General features: G+C 41.7%; 1 long non-coding RNA gene across 1 annotated transcript; it reads left to right on the forward strand.

Moving 5' to 3' along the window:
- The first annotated feature begins 251 nt into the window (after window positions 1–251).
- LOC116662769 lies at window positions 252–10,631 on the forward strand. The gene is made up of 3 exons (XR_004318814.1): window positions 252–338; window positions 1,874–1,889; window positions 10,621–10,631. It is a non-coding gene; the product is annotated as an uncharacterized LOC116662769 (long non-coding RNA).
- The last annotated feature ends 295 nt before the right edge of the window (window positions 10,632–10,926 follow it).

A 10,926-nucleotide genomic window follows, 5' to 3' on the forward strand; every position in this document is an offset into this window, starting at 1 on the left:
TGGCAAAAAGGAAAAAAAACCTTTCCTTGTGAAAATCTCAGAAGAGGACATAATTCTTACAAACATTTTTTTTGCACTGCACTACACTTTAAAATGGGCGAAGTGATTAAAGCTACACGTTGAAGAAATGTAAAGATAAAATTTTAAATATTAATATAAAATTAAAATTTAGATTTTCAGAATGTTTGTAATTTGTTTTAAAGACCTATTGCCTGTCCCCTGTCCATGTCGACCCTGCTGAATAGTTTTCCTGTGACCTCTGGCTGTTTGCATTTTTGCTGGCTGGAGTGATCATGCAAAACCTCACCCAGCTGAATGTATGTTTTTGTACAGAGATTGTTCCGTACATTTGTACTGCAGACCATGATCTTACAAAGCCTTTGATATCTATTATTTTACTTTTTACTCTCCACAAACCCATGAGGTTAGTACTGTGCAAGTCTGAATGGAAAAGAAGGCACACTTCACTTCCCCTGCCCAGATAATGTAGAGGGCTGCTAATTGATTAGTTGCACCCTTCTTAAATTCAAACATGTTCAGTCCAGGCAGAGCCTTGGCCTGGCAGCTTGGAACAGAGCTGAGGTATGTCACAAGCCCAGGAAACAGCACAGTGCAGGCTGCCTTGGCTGTTGTTTGGAAGGGGATGTGACAAGCAGGGGTTGGTTTAGCCAACTGCCTGGCAGCAGGTGTTAGGAAAACTCAAAGCCAAGAAGACAAGGCTTGGTGGCAGATAGAGAAAAGAGGCCAGGCAGAGGGCTGGGATCCTAGATAATGGCTCGGAGTGTTTCCAATACCTGGACAGCTCCTGCAACCTGCTTTGGATAAGAACCCTGGCTTTCCCATTAACTCTACCTCATTACTCCCACCTAAAAGGGTCTTATCTACAAGTATTGAATTAATACCTTAAAATCATTTGCCATAGGCTCAGAAGAGAGGCCTATATCTGGCCCAGTGCAGGGGCCCACAGGGGTGTCCTTTCTGGGCAGGGAGGTCACATCATCCTCTTCCTCAGACTGATGGCTCTATGTCTAATGGACAACAGTTGCTGGCCCAGTCTCAGAGCTGTTTCTAAGCAAAGCTTAATGTCGTAACCAAAGGCAAATCATTAGCTTCCCCGAGCACGGCAAATCCTTACCTACCAAGTATACTTCCGTTAATTCTGCCCTATACATCAGAGGCAATGCTGAAGCTTCTTAAGGGTAATTTTCATTATCTTTGCTGCAACAATATCAGGATACACAACTTTACATACTGCCCAACAACAGCGTTTATCTGAGTCTACTGCCTTCAAAAAAAAAAAAAAATCTGAGCTAAAGTTGAACTAAGCTAAACCTGGCTGAAACTATAAGGACTCTTTTTGTGAGCTAACTTTCAAATGTTACCTACTTTTATAGTCATCAACTCAATCTAATACTGTACCACTACAATCTTAACAACTTGCTTTAAACATCACTCTGAATGCACACTTTGTTCAAGTGTGCTAAATTTAGCCTTTGGCCAAAATCAAATAAAACACATTTCTAATCTGACCACACCAGCTCTGCTGTCAAAAAAGTCCTGGCTCCTCGCCTCACACTTTCTTACTCCAGGTGCCTCAGCTTGTCCTTGGCGGCAGGTTAAGTAAGGTCTGGCACATTTCTGAAGCCATCTCTGCCAGGGAGAGGAACTATTAGAAGGCTGCTGCTGACCGCTGTTGATAAATCGCACTCTCCGCACTATTAATGATGACATCCTACCGGGGGGTGGTGTTTGTGTGGTCAGGGCTTTTTCCATTAGGCTTGGTCATCAGGAGTTGGCTGGTTACAAATTCAGTCCAAAGATCTAATGGCTGGAATCCAATTATCCCAGCTTCCTGTCTGCAGAGCCCTGCCAGGGAAGAACACAGTCGTGTTTGCCTGCCCTGTCAGGCTCCCAGGACTCAAAGTGTATCGTTTGGAGAAAAGTAACAAACAACAGGTCCTCAGATGTTTCGATGCAGAGGGCAACATGGTGTGGAAAGAGGATGCACTGGTCCAGAACGGAAAATCTAATGCTAGTCCATATTCTGCCTCGTCCTGACTCAATGTCTAGCCCTTCCCTTCTTTGAGCTTCTGTTTCTCATTTATTAGAGGGAGAGTGTTAACACCAAACACTGGGCTGTTGGGAGCTTTTTAAGGAGATAATGCATGTGAAAGAGATTTGAAAACTGTAATGATGATAGTGATGGTGATGATGATAACAAGGTTAGCTGACATTTATTGAGTGCCTACCGTGAGAAGGGCACCATAGTAGGTGTTAAATAGACACCAGCTCACTTAATACTCACAAACATCTTTTGAAAAATTGGTGATGATGGTAAAAATGATATTAATAACAATACTAATGTTTCTTAAGTGTTTACCATATACCAGCCTCCAGTGTCAGAATTTTACGCATATTAACATAAGTAATCCTTGCATCATTTGAAATAGATACTATTATCATCTATACTCGACATACAAGAAAAACTGGATACAGCACTTGAGTAATTTGCTCAAGATCATGCTGGTGATAAGAGGCCACAACGATTCAAACACAGGCATTCTGATTCTACAATGGGAGTTGATAAACTTTTTCTATAAAAGGCTAGATGTAAGGATTTCAGGTTGGCAGGGGCACATACCATTTCTATTGCTTCTACTTCTTTTCTTGGGGGGGGGCTCTGTTTAGTTTTTTGTTGTTGTAGATTTTGCTTACTTTTATACCCCTTTACAAATGTAAAAATCATTCTTAGCTCAAAGGTTACACAGAAATAGGCTGACAGCTGGTCTTGGCCCACTGTAGTTTGATGACCCTTGCTCTAGAGATGATTTCATGTTTTACATGTAAGGAAGTTAATGCTCAAGCACTTTAGTAATGGAAATCAAGATCTGAATCCAGTTTTGTTTTTTTTCTGCTTCCAGAAACTGTGTCAACCCTTACTCTATTGCTTTCACATATGCTGTTAAAATGTAAAATATTACTGCCAAGGAAGGTACGCTGTACTCATCCTAGTTAATTTCTAAACAGAATAGGCATTTTTCCCATTGGAACAGACTTGGGGACAAAATAATAGTCTGATATTTAGCAGACTTAATGCCTAGTACAGTGCCTGACACATAGTAGGTATGCTATAGATCACTCTTCAGTGAAATAATTCTGATTTCTGATTAGATTCAATGATTCACTAAGATCTCAGCCACTTGCTCAAACTCTCTAGACGTTGTGTTTGAGTCTGTAAATGAATAATCCTGCTGTCAAAAAATTCCTGGCTCCTCACCTCACATTTTCCTACTCCAGGTACCTCTGCTTAGGGAGTCTGTAACAATTTGTGAGATAATTTCCACAGAGCTATTTGGAGGAAAGATGTTATGTGAAAAAAAAAATATGATCTTTACAATGAATTGCTCTGTTGATAGCAATGGCACTTGGAGACTCTATTTATGACTTTGAAATAAATACATCACTAACCAGAGGCAGGACAATACGGACAGCTCTGCGACTTCATCAAGTTAATACTGTCACATCCACCAATACAGTCTTGCAATAATGCGTGGATTTTTATTTTAACCTTGGGTTTTTACTTCAAGGAATAAATACACTTCTTAGAAATGTATTCAAAATTCTGTCCAGATTTCTAGGGGAAAGGCTATCTATTTTATCAGACAAAGAGTTTTATTGTACCCTAAATGTTAGAACTACAGTAAAATTGCTGCAGTATGGTTTACACCTGATGAGGGAAAGGGAAAACTTGCTGGTGTGTCGTGATCAGTATTAGGTTTTCCAGATGCCCCTGTCAGTATAATGCTTTCTTATACTCTCAGGATACCTACTTAGGGTCCTAGAGCAGCTCAGGTGTCTGGGTCTGCAATCCACCCAGAAGGTTAATCACTATTCTAGGCTGGCTGCAGTGACCCGCACACAGGGAAACCAACAGGGTAAAAGCAGCCACAAAATGCAGCAATAGAGTCTCTTCCATTTTTATCTTCAGCCCAGGATCAGGCCCAGAGAGACTGCTATAATAAGCCAGAGGCTGTTTTTTTCCCCCCTCCTTAATAGCGCTTGGCACAACTCCTGGTACACTTAGAGGGTCTAATAAAAGTCTGTCTGAATGAAGATCAGGATAATGATGACGTTGATAAAAATTATCCCTTACATTCCTGGGATGATTAATAAGATTGCCTCATTCTGTTATCTCTTGAGATACTATCTCAAGTATACTGTCCATATAGGCCCATGGCCTTTGTCAGTTAGGGGGTGTTTTTACCTTGTACTGTTTGCTGTTGGTGATGGCTTTACACTGGAAAAGTTTGGATGCTTCTCTTTTGTGTGTGAGCCTGAGAGCATCCTTCCTTGGAGAGCATGGTTGTTACCCCAGGGAATTAGGTCCTGCGGGCCTAGACCAGGGTGGGCTGGTTTAGGCTCCACAGACAAGTCAGTTCATGAACTATGGCTAAGCTTTAACTGGCAAGTGGTAGAAAAAAGCTGAGGGGTTGCTGCATACAGAGCAGGGAGAAATCACACACGAACCTGACAGCTGGAAAAGGAAGCGGGACTTGGCTCATTTTAACCCGTTTCTCTCTGAGTTGGGTGTTGTGTCATGGGCACGAACAACACATCGATGAGCAACTGGGACCCACTTTGTTTTCGAGTAGGGCTGTTGAACGTGGAAAATTTTCAGCATATAGAACATGTTGGGGGTTGTTACTTAGTTCTTCTTTTTGTTAGTTGTTTCGTGTGTATGTGTGATTTTAAAAATAGATTAAGCGATACAGATGTCAAGGGAAAAGAATCGGAAGATAAAGGTAGTTAACTAGCATAAGGTGACGGAGAACAAGCTCTAAGAGGTGGCAGTGAAACTGGAGAGAAAAGAGTAGATTTAAGTCTTTTCAAAGTTAAGAGAATTTGGAGACTAAATGTAACAGGCATACAAGGTAAAAAAAATCAGAGATGACTTCCCACCTGGAATACTGGAATAATAATAATAATAATAATAATAATAATAATAATAATAATAATAATAATAATAATAATAATAATAATACTGTGCATATGTTGCCCACCCCTATACATTTTAGAATAGTGTGTCTTAACTGACCTCAAGGGCTTACCACTCCTTGCCTGACTTTCTAGTTTTTGTGACTCTGTCTTTTCCTGACCTATTCATGTGGAAGCCATCAAGGGATAGCCTGGGATTTCAAAACTGTAGAATAGAAAAACAAGATTACACTGTATAGCACAGGGAAATATACACAAAATGTTATGATAACTCACAGAGAAAAAAATGTGACAATGAGTGTGTATATGTCCATGAATGACTGAAAAATTGTGCTGAACACTGGAATTTGACACAACATTGTAAAATGATTATAAATCAATAAAAAATGTTTAAAAAAAAAGGTCAATGAAAAAATTGATTTATCTCTCCTCTCTCAGCACAAAAGTCTTTGTCAAGGGAATAAAATAAGAGGTGGTATCTGTGAGGTGAGCTAGGGCATTTCTTTTATGAGAAATTTAAGACCCAGAGAGCAAGCGGCTCGCCAGAAGTCCCCCAGCTGGTGAGACCAGGACTGAAGGTGGAATCAGAATCCATGTTTTTTTTTTTTTCCCCCCATTATACAGGCTATCCATATGAAACCATCAGTTGCAAAGGAAGGTTTAAATAGCAAATAAATGCCAGGAAATTAGAAAATAAAGAGAGACTGCTCTCCACCGAGAAGGCTACTATTAGATGAGACAGAATTCTGAAATGACTTTGGCCTTTTGCTTTTATAAGCTCAATGTTTCCGGAAGGCTCTGTGTGGAGGAGAGGAGACAGCAGTAATAAGGGTGACCCTGATAAGAACACTCTTTCCTGGTTCCTCCCATTGACTCACATCCCCTTGACCAACTGCCCACTCTCTGGTGGGCTGGGACAAGAGGTCCACCAGCAATGGTGCCTTGGCTCAGCCAGCCAGGGGCTTTTCACTTGAAATTATGAAACCCTGGCTCAACTTCTCTTTCACAAAGCCTTAGTAACGGATGACTCACAGTCTCCTCCATGGCCAGTTCCTGAGGATGATAGAGAGATTGCTATAAGGCTTTAGAGAAAGAATGTGGGGTGGTGGTGGGGTGGTCCATGTTCTAGCCAAGAATTTCATCATTAAGCAGTGGCATATGGGCCCCCATTTGGACCCTGTTGACAAGAAGACCATACACTAATGATTACCAGGCTTATTTAGGGGGACCAAGGCTGGAATGAAGTGACATAACCCCTTAATGGCATTCAATACTGAGAAAGACTCAATTGAAATTAAATTATCTGATCTCAACCAAGTTTTTTAAGAACACACATAATGTCTGACATTTCATCCAAGGCTCCAGACTGATTTAAATGACTGTCCATCCAGGCTCCCAGGGTACTCACACATAATATAAAGTGTCTTCTAACACTGGAGGGAGTGTCTTTTCAAAATTTGATGGTATTAATTCTCTTACCTTCTGCACGGGCAGAAAAACTGAATATGAACTCTCAGATAGGCAAATCTAGGCTTGTGTTCTGGCTTTGCTCATTATTATTTGTATAACCTTAGTTCAGAAACTTAGAAACTTTAAGCCTCATTTTACTTATCCATAAAATGGGGGTTATTATATATAATACAACAATAAAATAATAACAAAATATGAATGCTCTGTCTGGTGGTGTTCTAACTGCTATCATATACACAATTGTATTTAAATCATACAAACTCATAAGTTAGGTAGCATTAACATCTCGGTTTTACTCATGAAGAAACTGAGGCTCAGTGAAGTTAATTAACTTGCCCAAGGAAACACAGTTGGCAAGTTGGGAGGCTAGGATTCAACACAGCCACTGCTTATTTTGAGAATTAAATGTTATAAGATATGTAAAGTGTCAAAGGGGTATTGACATATCTTAGGTGCTCAAAAAATTTGTGTCCCTTTACCATTTCAGAAGAAGTGAGACTATTGCTTAGTAAACTCACAAACCGGAGAAAATAAAGAGACATTTTATGCATTCCATAACAAGACCCCGAGTGACAACTGAACTCCATTTCCCACCCTCATGCAGCATGTAAATCTTCTCTGACTCTGTAACCAAATCCCTCATCATCTCCAGCATCTCCGGAATAGTGCTCATAGCCAGCCCTTCTATGGATCAGACGACTGACGTAGAAATAACCAGGGCCTGCCACCTACACCACTTCCCCACCCTTGGTTTCTCAACAACCTTCCCAAGTGTCTCTACATGCGGCTTCGAAACTTTCATTGTCATGGAATCCAGAGTAATAATAGTAACAGCTACACTTCAGGGAGCGCTAACTGTACACCAGGAACTATGCTCCACCGTTTTTGAGCTCTAACCCGCTGAAGGCTCACAACACTCTTGGGGATGTGCAATCATCATCCCCGTGCTAAGAAGAAACTGAGGCTCAGAGAGTCATGAACTTGGCCAAAGTCACACACAATTAGTAACTGGAAAAACCTGATTCTAAACCCATGTCTGTCTAATGACAAAGCCCAAGCTCTTAATGACAGGAAGTTTCTTGATTTATAGATGCAAAACTTAAGCGAGAGATGGGCAGGGACGTGAGCGGTCTTACTGCAAGTCAGTTAGGATGCTGAGGGAAACAACACTTCCTGACATCTCGTGAGCATGTTTCATCACACTCTAGCCTGAGCAGCTCCCACTGTATCCAGTCCACATCCATGCCCCAGACCATCCGTCATTCACTCCGTGCTCTGTGCCGTCTCAACAAATGCCACTACTGGTGAAATGGTAGCCAGTGTTTTCCAGGGTTAGACAATGTCAAGTAACTCACACTTCAGTCTGATTTATCACCACATTCTATACAAATAAAACTTTAAGCTTAAATTCTTTTTCAACAGACAGTCATGAACCAAAAAAAAAAAAAAGGGGGGGGGAGGTTTGCCATAAATCAGGGAAATAATGGTATTTTAAAACTCTAATCCTTTGCTACTTTCAAGAAATATGATAAACATTTTGATTTTATTCAAAACCGTCACAGAAGGATTTTCCTCTTATCAGAAGGCTGCAGCTTTTGCAGTGGGTGGAGTGTTAAATGGCAGAGCGGCAGTGAGATTTGAGGGCTGAAAGAGCTAAGCAGGATGGTGCAGAGCAGATGCAGATGTAAGCAATGAAGAACTCCACATTATTCCACATAAATTCAGTGAATTTATCGGACAGCTTCAGTGCATGAAAACCTGTGTTGGGCACAAGGGGGGGGGGGGGAAGATGCTCAGTAAGAATTGGCTCCTGTCCTCAAGGAGCTCAAAATCCAGAAGGGAAGTTCAGAATAGGCATTAATGAACCACACTGAAAAGCACAAGAAAATGCCACAGGAGAAGAACAAATAAAGTGCCTTCGGGATTGGAACAGATCAAAAACTGCATGCTGTCTTGGAAGCTGGAAAAGGCTTCAAGTAGAAGGTGGCATTTGAGACAGACCATTTAAGAGATGCTGGAAGATGTGTGCTCAATGGAAAGAATAGAAGGATCAATAAACTGAGGGTAAAAATGCAGAGAGAAAGCAAGGGGAACACAGAGCAGATCGTTTGCTCTGCAGGGTTAAAGAGGAATAATTGGAGGCCAAACTGCAAATAGCAGACTTAGAAAAACTATGAACAGCCCAGAATCTGGTTGGCAATAGGAGTCCTTTGGAGGTTGTGATCAGGGAAATGGTATGCTCCAAGCTGTGTTCTAGAGCCTAACACCCTGGTCCAGATAAAGATAGCATCACTTGTAGAGGGATGATGTCAGGAAGGATGGAGATAAGGAAATGCATGAGAAAAATCTACCAATTATATAACCAGATTGAATTTCCTCTTACTTCTCATGAAATGAATAGCTTTATAGGAAACCACTTTCTGGCTGGTCAAAAATTGGTTTTTACTTCCAATTAGATATCTGGAATTAGCTTATGCAAAATCAATGAAGAACCACTGTATAATGCATCTTCATTTGTTTACAGATGGCCAATACTCCATGGAGAAAGAAGGGAAGCAAAAGGAAAGAGACATACAAGGAGAGAATTCATCTGTATCAAGGATGGTTCTTGCTGCTGAAGAGAACAGGCCCTCAGATGGATCAGTCACCCCAGCAAGTGATGTAGGGGAGAAAGGCTTGACTTGGTAGGGTCTGGGTTCCATTTCCCCATTTCCAGCTCCAGGTAATCTCTTTATTCTTGGGGAAATTCTAGGTTAACTTCTCTGATATGCTGCTCAGTTTCTTCATCTATGTGATGGGAGAACGAGACTTACCTTGTAAGGTTTCGTGTAAAATGCTCTCCACCAAGACTGACCCATAGGTAAGTGGCTGATGAATGGTCTCTAAAGCTGCTGCATTATTGTTGGTCCTCACTTACTTCTCTCATCACATCACCTCCCACTTTGCTGAACACCAGGCACACATGCCAAGCTCCTTTGCCTTAGATTCTTTGCATTTGCTGTGCCCTTTGTCTGACATCATATTTCCCCTAGATCAACACATGACTGACTCCTCTTCAGCAATCTTGCCCCAGGTCACAGGGGACTGACCTCCTTGAAGCTTTGTTTGACTACCCCAGGTAATGTACACACCCCTGCCTCACCCTTATTTTTGTTGTTGTTGTTGTTCTTTATAGCACTTGTGTGTATCTAAACTTGTCTAATTCATGTGTGCAGGTCTCCTTGTTTGTTTTCTGGTTCCCAATAAAGGAGCAGGGACTTTATCAGTATTGTTTATGAATGGACCTCTGGCAACAGACCCTGGCACATAGTAGGTGTTTAAAAAAATCTGTTTCTGTAAACACGGTAGTGCTACTGACAGCATTAAACTATGTAACACATAGAAATCACCTAGTACATAGTGAGTACTGAATCTATGTTAGCTCTTCCCCCTTGCACTGGTCCAGAGAATGGCTGCTCCAAAGTGAATAAACACAATTTGGAAGGAAACAAGAAAGGAGACAGTTGTCCAAGTCTAGGTTAGTTGCCTAAGTTAACTTCTGACGTCTAGCTCTCCGCCTTGACACAGCAGGTACGTCATAGGGTGTGAAGGCTTAGGTTGTCATTCTAGGTGGGAGCTTCAGGAGATGGGGTGTTTTCTGTGTGCAGGAAGAGGTTTTGTAAATAAGCGGACAGCTGTGATTCTGAGGAAAGTCATCACGAGAACTAGCTCACAGGGGTCTTATGAATGCTTTAGAAAAATTGAGGAGGAGGGAAAACCAAGCACCAACACAGACTTTTAGTGGAGAGTTCCTGGTCCAGCTGCTTAGGGTTTTTGACTCTCAAGAAGGCTCTTTCCAGAGATGGATTATAATGAGCAGAAAGACCCAGATCTACCTGTTCTCCGACCTACTCTGACCTATTGCCATGGAGTTCCAGGTAAATTTGTATACGAAGAAAGGATTCTAATTTAAAAACCTAATTCTTGTCTACCCCCTGTATTTTATATGTGAGATGATGGTGGCTCCAAGGATTAAACAGAAGACTTGGGGTGAGTACTGTGCCCCTGACTGCTGATGGGGGTCTTTCCATTGCCCCATACTCAGAAGAGCTGGGGCCTGGATTTCATTGACACATACTCTAGGCCTAATAACCCAGGAGCTCCAGGGGAAGAGAGCTGTACTCCAGAATCCTGAGTGGTTCATGACATCAAAAAAGGAGGCTCATTCTTCATCACCTCAATCCAAGACCTCTGGTCATACAGTACAGCTGTCACGCTGCCTTGAATTGCTCCTATGGTATGTGCCCTGAGTGTGACTGGGCTGGATCCTTCTCCATCCTCTGCTTGTGGGATGACCGTGTAAAAGAGGTCAGTCCTAGCACTTGAGGCCGAGCAATATGGCAGGCAGGCAGACAGACAGACAGACAGACAGGGAGAATCACATTATCAAGGGGCCCTGGACTTCTGTCTTAACCTTGAGGA

Source organism: Camelus ferus, chromosome 3 (assembly GCF_009834535.1).
Source record: "Camelus ferus isolate YT-003-E chromosome 3, BCGSAC_Cfer_1.0, whole genome shotgun sequence".
Classification (NCBI taxonomy): domain Eukaryota; kingdom Metazoa; phylum Chordata; class Mammalia; order Artiodactyla; family Camelidae; genus Camelus; species Camelus ferus.